This window comes from Rhipicephalus microplus, unplaced genomic scaffold (assembly GCF_043290135.1).
Source record: "Rhipicephalus microplus isolate Deutch F79 unplaced genomic scaffold, USDA_Rmic scaffold_27, whole genome shotgun sequence".
Classification (NCBI taxonomy): Eukaryota; Metazoa; Arthropoda; class Arachnida; order Ixodida; family Ixodidae; genus Rhipicephalus; species Rhipicephalus microplus.
In genome coordinates, this window is record NW_027464600.1 from 3,352,930 (window position 1) to 3,365,329 (window position 12,400).

The window sequence follows — 12,400 nt, forward strand, 5'->3', positions numbered from 1 at the left end:
GATCAAATGGACATCCTAGATCTCGAGTAAAAGCAATTGGCCATTCACGTTGTTTGCAAAAGCAAGTACTGTGTAGAAATATATATGAATATTTCATTCTTAATATGTTGCATGAAGGTGAAATATGTTTGCTATCTGAAACAGCCTTGATGAGTAAACAAAGGCTTGAAAGAAACAAATGTGTTAAGAAGCTACTTAATGAGGGATTGAATCATCGGCATCTTTCTAATTGTCGTGATGCGGAAGCAAAATTACCTTTCAAATAAAATACACTACAAAACTACTAAATTAACATGCTAGCGATCATAAATGGTGGTTACATTGCAACACATTAATGCAGTGTTCTATGCAAGACCTAAAGAACTTGTAAAGTTATTATTATCAATAGAGAAGCATTATTATACACACCAGCCCTGCTACAATCAATATATTTTTTTATTTGTCTGTATGCTCCAGCTGTGAATGGTGACATTGCAGTGTTGATGGTACACAAATGAGGTGACTACACCGTAATTTCACGAGCTCCACCTAAGCCACAGGATGGTGGCACAAAACACAATGTAACAGCAATTTTAGAAGGAAATGTTTAAACATAAATAATAATCATAGCACTGTGAAAGTGTGGCGCTGTGTTTGTATCATGAACGCCTTGTGGAGATCGGCGAAATGCTGCTTGAGGCTCCGGCACCACTGTAAATTTGGAAGGTCACTGCCATAGAACTTATGTGTCCTTCATAGGCACCTGGAAATGAAAATAATTGGCACAAATAATGTCAGAGACACATGTTAGCACATTAGTTCACATGCACAAGAAATATAACACACAGAATGAAACTGAAAATGTAAGGCACACAATCGTTCATGTTATGCATATGTGAATAATAGAAGGAATGAGTGTATAAATTAGTTCTGCCACATCAAAAAAACAGCATGCTTATCACAGTGAAAATAATTAGGTTGTCACGATTTTCAATGGTAGAGATAATCGATTAATATGTCCTTATGAAATTATGATTTAAATGCTTCCTGCACAGTAAAACTTTAGAAACTGCAAGTGAAAGCTCTCAATGTACATTTAATAGTGTGTGCATGTATATCTGCTGCCTTTATACTATACAGTTTGTGCACAAAATTGGCATCTTGAACAATTTTGAGAGTTAAACCTATGTAACTTATGAAGGTTAAAATCACCATGAAAGCAAGCAGGACAAGGCAGGTGCCATTAAAAATCTGTGCAAGCCAGATAACTATAACTGAACTGCACACATATAAAGGAGCAAGAGTACCAGAAATTCCGCTGCTGACCCGCAGGTCGCGGTATCAAATCCCGGCTCCATTTCCGATGGAGGCAGAAATGCTGTAGGCACGTGTGCTGATTTGGGTGTATGTTAAAGAACCCCAAGTGGTCGAAGTTTCCGGTGCCCTCCACTACGGCGTCTCTCATAATCATATCGTGGTTTTCGGACGTGAAACCCCACATATAAATCAAGAATAACAGAAATAAACTGCCAACAGAAAAGTTGGGTGCATGTGCTATCTGTAAGTGCTTACACCTTACTACATACAGCATGCTCATTCCATTTTAAATACCAATATTGAAAATAACTGCTCAATTAGGAATATAAAAGGTAAGGTAGAACTGAACGACCCTACAAAAAGTGACCCTATTATGACATCACGTTTTCTTATAACAAAATTGACTAAGACTCTGAAATATCATTATGCAAGAAAACATCTTCAAAAAAACAATCAAGTTTGAAGTCATATATTTTTAATATGGCTACTATGACTATAACCAAGAAATCGACCTCAACATGGCTAATGTTAGTTTTTAAGGCCTCTGTTCACTAGACAATGAACTGTACCACAAAAAGCACAGCGTTCAGGCAAAGCACCACACAAAAAAAGAAAGCAGTCCTTTTTGTTATTATCTATAATGCCTTTAAAATGGTATTTTTACCTCTACTTCCCGCTTTTTATCAAAGTAACTGGTGTGAAACAAGTTAGCTGAAAATGCACTGTGCCTCCAAAACCTGTTGGTTGAATCTGAATTTTTAAAACATGGTGAAGCTTGCACTAAATTAGGCTCCACAAGCCTTGGAAACGCGAGACTGCATGACTCTTAGGACTACTTTGGTTACTTGTGTTTTGTTTCTGGGCCTAAGCATAAAGACAAGGGCTTAACTGAATTGCTGCTAACAAACAAATGCTTTCGAAATTGCCCGAGCATCAAAGGATGCTCAGACATTTGTTGTTTTTCGCACTGGGCTATTCTACACCAAACATACAAACCATACTGCCTGGCGACCATCACAGATGTATAGTTTAAAAAATGATGGTAATTTACTCTTCTGAAAATAGCTATTTGCAGAAATGTTTTGAAGAGAAAAAAGTAGTGGTCACGTGGGTACCATCAGAATTTCGCAGAATGTCGTGCGGGTGTTATTTGTGAGAAAAATTTCGAAGTACCGCTTTTTCTTGCCATATCGAATTTGATCTCCATATTAAGTAAAGGTGCTTCTTAAAGTATTTGAAGCCGAGTAACATTAGTGCAATTTTTCCGCTACATAGGCTTTGAAGAATTCAGCCAAACTGTTTATCGTTTGCATTTCTTGTATGGCAATACTGCACTTTGTATGAATATTTGAGCCACAAATACTCACTGCACAGAAGTTATATTTCACGAAAAAAAAATAATGTTAGGTCCAGATTACAAATATCACTATATAATCGTTTTTGTCCACACTGAGATGCAACTTGAGCTGTGTGTTTGTCTAATTGAAAATTACTTTTATGTGTAAGTTGAAAGCAAATAAACAGTTCTTGTTATATGGCAAGTGTTATCATTACAATTTTTGTTTAAATGAGGAAAATGATTTTTGAAGTCTCCTATTGAGGGCCATGGAGAACTTCGGAACGGAAGCTGTCGTATATCAAATGTAGAAAACAGCCATCATAAGAAAACTTCAAAAATTTTTTTCTACTTTAAGACAAAGTGTAATCATATAACTTGCCATATAAAGAGAACTGCTTCCTTGCTTTTGATGTGGCAAAAAAATTGCACTAATATTACTGAGCTTCATGCACTACACACAATCACCTTTACTTAATACCTAGACCGAATTTGGTGTAAAAGAGGCAGTATTTTTGAAACACTTTTTACTTTTTACAAACAACACCCAGACGACATCCTGGGAAGTCCAGAAGGCACCAACGTGGCCTAATATTTTGTTCTCTGCGATATATTTTAGCATTTTGCTGTTTTCAATACAGTAACCGAGCACAATATTTTTTTTTTTTCAAAACACATTTAGTACGGTTGGCAAAATGGCTGGGATGTTTGATGTGTAATTGCTTCACTGCCAGCATTTATTCTTCCGAAGCTCAAGCTATCACCTCTCTGTTACTGCCTCCCTCACATACAATGCCTGCATAGGAAAGAAAAAGAAAGGCAGGTCCGACAAAGTTCGCAAGGCAAGATATTTTCATGTTGGATAAATTCATTACCATAAACAGCAGCAAAACAACATTCATTTTGAGTAGTCCAAGACACAAGCTATATACCAGCATACTAAGAGCCAAGCACAAACTTTTCATTTGAACATGTGTGGTGATAGACAGGAAGCACTTATTGCAAGACTGATCAGTCTGTAATTAACTGAATGAAATACAATGCACTGTTCAATCCAACACCACATAGGCATCTTTGCTATAGCAAAGCCATGTGTCCTTGATTCATGCACTAGATGGGACAATGCAAATGTAACAAAAAAGGTGAAAAAAGAAAACAAGGGGAAAAAAAAGAAGAAAAGGGGGGATGCAAAGTAGGAGCAGTGTAGCACTACTTTTACTTTGCAGCCCCTTTTTCTTTCTTTTTTCTTCTTTTCTATCATTTATCTTTTTTTTTTGCTTCCCTTACCCCCAACCTCTGACAGAACAATTTATATCAGCGCAACCTAACTTGAAAAGGAGCAAGGGCTGCACTCTTCTGCGTTATAGTTTTTTTTTTTCAGACAAACATTTCCAACAGGCACACACGCCTACACCAAAAGATGATGTCATTACTGACCTTGTTTAAACTAACACGCCAAGAATGACAAGGTGACTTCTAAAAATTAGGTCCTCCTATCGCAACATCGGCCAGCCTGTCTGAGGCACTTCCACTGTTCACCCTGATTACTAGATGTTTCCATCTGTCGACTCACATCTTCATTTTGGATAACACTAAGACGAGCTTACATTGATGAATACCCACGAAAGTTTAGTGATGTATCATGTATGAGATTAAGCAACTCTGTTAAAAAATTATTGATAGCTTGCTTCCAGGCTTTTCATACTGTAGCCTAAAACTTCGTAATGTCTTCTATGCACATGAACCAGATTGACAACGTAATGCACAACATGCTTAAGAATACTGCGAGGAACATGATAACGACAAAACGACCGGCCACCCAAATTTTTCGCTGTACATGTTTATAAAATGTTCATGTACACCCAAACGAGGTGCTTATGATACAAGCCGAAAAAACCTACAAGTAGGGCCTTGGAGCCTTCTGAAAATAGACGTGTTGCATTTTTTCTGTGGAGGACTTTACACCCATAAGTGAGGAACAAAACTCCTATATAATGAAGAATGTTGGCAGCTATCAGTTATAGAAAAGCCTAATGCAGCTAATCTTCCCCGACACATCTGTACATTTAGAGAGATGACGTAGCTTCTGTGATTGTGGCAGTAACTTTAACAGGACCAGTGCGAAAATTGGCACTACTTGGCTAGACAAATGTCCAAACATGCCTGCCCGACTCCCTCTAGCCATCCCGGCTGAATCTGACACATGATTTCTTAACTGCTGGCTGGACAAAAACAAAACCACTGAAGCACTCACAATACACAGCGTGAAGTTCCTCTGGAGTGGTCAACTTCGTCTTCTGCGATGAAAGAGCAGCACAGTGTACTGATAAGGCACTCCTTGCAATGGCTTTCAATGCCACACAGTGACTATGATGTTCCTGTCGAAGAGAGCTTCGGGAGCTTGGAGGGTGCTTGCTCTTTTCTGGGGGCTGCTGGTGCTCCTCGTTTTCTGCTCAAGGTCAACCTTCACAAAGTTGTAGACGAGGCTTTAAGAGTTGTATATAATGATATGCAAATTTTCGCTGAACACACATTTCCTCGTGGCACACTGAGCAATTTCTTATAAAACTTAGGGCCTCGCATATGCAAACATTTACAATCGATCCGAAGATGCACTCGACTCTAAAGGAGCAAGTTTGTTATGTAGTGTATATAAAGAAAGGTCATTCAGCACAACCACAACTACAGTTGCACACGAAAACGACATTTTACACGATCCTGTTTATTTACATGGTCCATTTTATTTTATTTACACGGTCCATTTTACACGGTCCTGTTTTACACGATCTGGTCTGCATGAACTCTTGAACCGGGCACCATATAGATTGAAAGACACACACAGAGTTTGAGACAAACCTAGTTTCCCGTGGAGCATCTTCTTGCACTATAACAACACATCTCAATTTAGTTAGTTGGTCAGAACGAGGTGAAAACAGCTCGCACTTGAAAAGCACGGGCAGAAGGAATGACGCCTGCACCCTGTGCTCCCTGTACATTCTCGTTGAGGGTGCAGTTTTCACCTTATCCTTATGCAATTTCGCATTTGTAACATTGTTCGCTGCATAATCTTTGTGGCATTAAAGTGTGTGATACCGTCATGTGTATCCCATGTAATTTATAAAAGTAGAATACAAGATAGCTTGATTCAAAAATAACAAAGTGCATCCAGTGCCATGTCCTGTAGCCATTCTTTAGGCAAGTGGCAGAATGATTTATTCTTCAAAACATATCTTACTTGTAACCAGTACAAGAGCTAACTCGTGCACTGGCACATTCTGTTTGCCTCTTCAGATTATAAGGTACCTTTTTTACACCAGAAAGTCTTCAAGAAGAATAGAAGTGTTGTAATTGTGAAGAAAGAAAAGTAGAAAGAAAAAAAGATAACCTGCCCTGTACAGGGACCGAGCCTGCGAACTTCGAATAACATGTCCGATGCTCTATCAACTGAGCTACCATGGCGGCTATCCCTCTTCCATTTTGTATGGTATATATGTGCATTTATACATGGAAGAGTCAGTCAGCGCTGCTTGTTACCATTATGGCGAGTGTGGGACACCTTTTTTTTGCCTACTGGCAATTACATTAGGATTGCAATTACGTTACGATTACTTCCAATATCCCTATACTTCTTTGGCAGCATTATGCATCTGTCAGTTCTCAGAAAATCTGCTAGTCACAGGAGGTTGCAATGGTTCACCCTCTCACCTAAATGCATGTACTTGAACACATGCACAACTGATCAAAAAAAAAAAAAACAAGTCACACACCGTTAAGATTACTGAGATTCACTGTTTCAGATTCATGAGTAAAGGAAAGAACTATAAATTTAAGGGTTTGTTGTCTTTGTTGAACACATTATAATGAGAACTAGTAGAAAATGATGCCAAACAAACTCTAGGGGATGTTATCAAAAGTAACTTTAACAAAATTATGAAAAGAAAAGTGAACAAAAACGTAACTTGGCAACGTTTCTTGACAATTGAATTGACATTACTTTTTATAACATCCCTATATTTTACTGGGTAATGTTGTCGGGTAATTCTCATTATTAGAGTGGTGAGTAGGCTGACAAAGAAAGCATATGGCATTGATACTTCTTTTGAACACCTAATAGTTTGAGGACCTTAAAAGAGCGGAAGCTATTTTGAGTAGACCGGAATATTTAGTTGGAGCGAAAAAAAAAACGTACACACATTTTTACCAGGCTTTTTTTTTTTACCAGGAGACATAAAAGTCTATGCTGCCAGTAATCTTAAGTACCATTACTTTTGTCACACTATGCACTGTAGCAGGTGTAGTTAGAGTGGTGATAGTGAAGGATTAATCAAGCACGCCACCAACTGTGTTCACATCAATGGTCACGTATTTTAAAAATAAACCTGCTGTATAATAAAAAAAAGTTTAGAGCATTTATGTTTTTATCCAAATCAAGTTAAACCGACTGGGTAAGCAAACCATTTGCATAAAATCAAAAGGCATAAAGTGATTCATGTATTATAACTATGTGAACAATTTCAGCAACGCAGGGCAAAGTTACAACAGTTCTATTAAAAACCCCTCTCATTATAATATGCATGAAAAGCATCACACCAGAATATTTTATAGTGCATGTAATGTCGAGACTACTAGACTGTCTATTGACCTTTTAGAAGAAGGGTATCTCCTTCACGTTCAAGGGGCAACCACTTAGCCTTTTCCTGAGCTTTTCTGTGAATATTTCCTGAATTTCAGATATCATTAAGATTGATTTAGAGTGAACAGATTTTGCTTACGCATTGAAACCTAGTTCTGTATGTAACTGCAATTATGGGTGTCAAACCACCTCCAATTAATTTTTAACATTTAACTCATTTTTTAACTGCAGCAGCACAACTAGCTGTGGGTGCCCAAAAAGTAGCTAGAAACAATACCTTTACCTCTTTGAGCCTTTCGGAAGTGTTCAGCATCTCAGTGCTCACCTTACAACATTTTTTTTAAATACGTGTTTGGGTGCCCACTACTCTTGCTCCTTGTACAGTGAGGAGGAGCACATGGCAAGAAGAGACAAGAAAGAAGCATAGCGAAAAAAAAGCGAAATAAGCGAGGTTGTATCGAACAATGTGTGTAACATTACTATTGCGACAACATATAGACAAATTATCACGGCTATGCATCCATTGTAGAGTCATACACAGCTGCAACACCACGACTAAATTTCAACCTTGTGTTGGTTTAGTATCCCTTTATAGTGGCAAGCTAATGATATCTGCATTTGTTTGGCACACATTGAGATGCAGCGAAATGTGATATGGTAATCTCATTTAGAATGCACGTCATGTGGCTTCATTGTATATGTGGCCACAAGTAACTCTCGTTGCAAAGCAATATGGCAGAGCCTAAACAGACGTCACCGACCACTCCAATCTGAAGTTGCCTTTGCTACTTGCCCATTATCATTCCAGCAAAAAATGAATAATTGAATCTGCTACAGGTATGTGCTAGCTTATGCTAAGGACCAAGTATGAAGGGTGTTTTGTCATTATTGAGATCAGTTATTTGTTCAAGAACACTTGCTGTCAAACACAAATACATTGCTGTGGAAGCATCAAGACTCAAATATAAAGCAAAAAGAAGTGTCTCTTTAAAAATTACAGGCCACAAGGTGCAGGATAAATATTTGATATACTTGGGATGTAAGGCACGCACAAGAGGTGCTGCCATATTATACCTTTTCTTGTGTTGAAACCTGCTTGATTTACTCACCCAACACATCTGTAAAGATGCCGTGAAAACACCAAGGAGCTGATGCAGCAAGGTTGAACACCTGTCCAGGGATTCCACCATTCCTAAGCAGCCCTACAGCCTCCACAGTCCTGCAACCATTTGTAAGAAAAATATGGTTCTACCAAAAGTTCTTGGTTTACAGACACAAATGCAAGACGCATAAACATTCTATAGGAAGTTTGCATGATAATGCGCTGGGTAGCAAAACGGATGCCAATATCAAGTATCCCGGCCTGCCGCTTCTTTCTCTCCGTTCTTAATTAATCAATCCATGGTTAATAAATGTTCCCCCAATGTGAAGTGTACTGGCAGTCCGGTGAAGAATTGCAATGCATTTCAAACACAGTCCAATTCATGGCAAGCAAGCATCCAATAGCGTTTTGTCAGCTGTTCAAGAAAAGAGCATGAAGTTTAGCTAAAACCCATGTTTTTTATAAACACCATTCAATTTGATATAAAAGTTGTGAGCATTATGTGAACGAACACGGATTAATGTTTAATCAATGATTTATTATAATGTACTGATATGAATGCAACTAACTGAATATGAAACGATAATTTTTGCTTGAGAATTTAGAGTTATGAACACTATCGCACTTGCCAGCTGCATCTTGTCCAAAACAGCAGCAAGATAGGCTAGTTTCTGTAGGTGAGCAGTAATGAGCAGTGCAAAGTAACAACAAGAAACACCAGTAACAACAGTATGGAGCAAGCACAGACTGCCAACTGTATAATTTATTGCACAAAAGTTCGCCTGAATATCAGTCAGACAACTCGTGCAAATGAAGGTCCAGTTGGGAATGAACAAGTTACGAAATCAACAATGCCTGCTTTCACTAACAGGACCCTCATTCACATAAAGTATGCAGCGATAGGCCCCTACCGAGGTACGTCACAGCATGATGTCACTGGCACATGTAAAAGATGTGGCTGGAAAAACACTCCCGCTGGTGGCTCAGCCCGGTACAGTCGTGCGGTGTTTGGGGCAAGTTTTAATTTTTCAAAGCTTACACTTCACGTTACAATGTCGACATTAGCTGTAGTATGTGTCAGCAAACATCTAGCTGTGTGGTAAAATATTTGCCACGCTGTCTGTTTATCTTGAAGAAGTGAACACACGTGGTGGCCTGTGCGAGGAACAGTGGCATAGTCTTCAAAAATGTGCACTGTTGATTGTGGCATGTAGTGTGCATTGAAAGGTATTGAGAATATTGGTTCAACTGAGAATATTGTGTGTGGTGTGTGCAGTGTCAATAACAATGTGTCTTGTTCGCGAAGACGTTAGCACTCATGGCAGGGACCGGTCGGTAAAAAAACTTGATTCGACATTTTAGTCAAGGTAAATATGCACTTGAAGCGACCATCTGCGAGTGGGTACATCTCGGTGTTTGCGCTATGTGCAGAAAAAAATTGCATGGTCACCGGGCTGGAAGATACCATTTGCTGAAGCTGCATGTATGAATCGCCCCGACGAGTACGCAAGCCCAATAAAGGTATAGCTCGTTTTATCGAAGGCCTCATATGTCTTCATGTAATAAGCAGAGATTCTTGTTTCACATATACTCAGTACCTTTACCGCTCGATATTCATGAAGTGACAATGCAAACAACAAGTTTGTGTGTTAGGTCCTAAGGGAGCAATGTAAATATGCAAATAAGTTGTAGGTGTCAGATGCAGCGATGTAACTGCGCAAAAGATTACGTATATATTAGGCTACAGGTTTAGAATCGCATACATCTCAGTGGTCTATCAGGAACGTCACAAACAACTTCCTTGCCAACCAGCCCTTGCACAGAGGGAGGGAATGGCTGGCACGGCGCTCGAAGTGACGTCACACTATTTGCAAACATAGAGAGGTTTCTTACTTAGGCAACATTTTGCACAATATATTTTTTAGATGCAAGACTGTACTCGTCCACATTAATCATACTGATGTCTTTTGTTGTTACTTTGTGCTGTGAATTACTAGGCATTTAGTCACCATGATCTTTAAAAGCTAATTTCAGTGTTCTCTCTCATATTGCTGACAACTGTGTTGTTGCATAAATTGGGCAAAAAAGCAACACAGAAAGGCTGTCACAATAAATACACCAACATGGGTATTCTCCTGCAAACAAAAGTCGGCACTCGTCCTGTCATTACCCGTCTTCCTTCTCTCTTTGCCTTGTTTGTGCTGAAACAGCCAAACACCTGATGAGTTAGATGAGAAATATTAACGCATCAAAACTATAAGTGCTTGCATCAGCAACTACACAACAGCGTGATAACCGCACCCCTGCCACACAGCAGCGAAACATATTTTGAACATGCTGGCAGTGTATTATTTTATAAAAAGCAACTCTGGCAGATTACAAAATCTCACATTGTGCATGCAAGTTTTCTTCAAAGTCAGGCGTACAATGTAGGTGCTGGCCGGTACATTATTAGTTACAAGCAAAAGAGTCTTGCAGGTACATATGCAGATTGCACGAACACCTCTCTCTCTACACTAGGCACACACATTATATCTTTTAACAAGCACACGCCACTGTTTAGGGGCATAATAACGCTCTACCGTGAACGTATGCTAATCAACCCACTTAGGCGGTTGGCTAGGTGAATCGAGCCAAGTTACGAATTGTATCGCCCGCGAACGTAAACAAAATGCTGCTTTCCATCAAATGGCACTGCAAGCTTCGTTTAATCAACAACGTAGCAAGCGCCGTGTGCGTCTTCCTCACTACACTGCACATATGAAAAAATCGATCACCATACACATGCATGTTGCCGCAGTTGTCTCGAGTGAGCTCCAGTAAGGCCGCGCCGATGCGCCATGGCTCTGCTAGCGTTAGCGTTGTCAAAGCGAATCGGCTACCGCACTCGCAAAGGCGCGTAAGGTTGCCGTTTCACGACGCCTCGTTCGAGTGCAGCAACACACACTTGCACTGAGTGGCTTATTTGGTCTACATAAAAAAGTGTCCCCCTTACCTTTAGTTTCTTTCACACTGTCCTGAGGGAAGCAACCACAGGCGTCAGCCGTCACCTCGGAGTCCTTCGAGCGCCCGCCCAACCCGCGGATTCCTTGGACGACTCGCACTTGATCCACACTCGAACAACCGCGGGAATAGGGCGCAATCTTAGCACATCACACGAACGAGGAACGGCGCTTCCTTGCGTAAATTTAACATTTCGTGCTCTCGTGTGTAGCAGCGCGAACACAGGAGAGAGCTACCCACGGAGACAAAGACAAACAACATGTGGCTTTAGCTGTGAATGGATTTGACTTGGATATCTGTGTGAGGAAAAAAAAAACATCTGTCGCTGCTATAAACTAAAAAAAAATTATGTTATCTGGCAAAATAACTTTAAAAGTGATAAACGGTTATTGAAAAAACAAGTTACAACTTATGAATATTTTCGCAGGTTTTTGTTTTGTTTTTGTTCTAGCAGACGACAGCCTCCTACTGCTTCTACGACAGACGTAGCGCGGTTTCACGTTCGGTGCGTGTCGCCGACGCAAAGCTCTACAGTAGTGATATCAGAGTTATCAATTCTCAATGAATAATAGGATGGCTACAAAGCAGTAACATTTTGACATAGTGCAGTACGCAATCTTTCAAGGTATGACATTTCTTTGCTCTGAAGCAAATCGAAGCAAGCGGGCCGGCGCAATCAGCTGATGTCGCCACTACGCGAGGCATGGTCGTGCGCAATAACGTCGCGCCCCGCGCTCGATTTGTCATCAAGCGATAGAGCTACTAATTGGAATACAGCTAGATGCAGGGATTAATGGCGTATCACTCTAATTCCCTGTGGTGGCCGACTCAATCGCAAGAGAGCCCCGGGAAACAACCTTCAACTGCTCAAGCTTGTGTGTGGGTGTAAAAATACTTGTTTTCATCCGCGGCGAGGCAGCAATCTATAGTTGAAAGACATGCGAAAAGCATGTGACGTATATACAATCACAAAACATATGCACACAACAATAGATACAATCGCATATCGTACATAAATATGCCAACACAT

The 12,400-nt window shown here is 39.9% G+C and overlaps 1 long non-coding RNA gene across 3 annotated transcripts; it reads right to left on the bottom strand.

The window, feature by feature from the left end:
• Window positions 1–417: 417 nt before the first annotated feature.
• Window positions 418–11,648, bottom strand: LOC142786664 (uncharacterized). Of its 3 annotated transcripts, none has more exons than XR_012889105.1 (4): window positions 11,363–11,648; window positions 8,375–8,484; window positions 4,887–5,081; window positions 418–742 (listed from the first exon to the last, which is right to left on the bottom strand). It is a non-coding gene; the product is annotated as an uncharacterized LOC142786664 (long non-coding RNA). The 3 variants fall into 3 exon arrangements; XR_012889104.1 differs by having other exon boundaries at window positions 4,887–5,096; XR_012889106.1 differs by lacking the exon at window positions 8,375–8,484 and having other exon boundaries at window positions 4,887–5,096.
• Window positions 11,649–12,400: the final 752 nt, after the last annotated feature.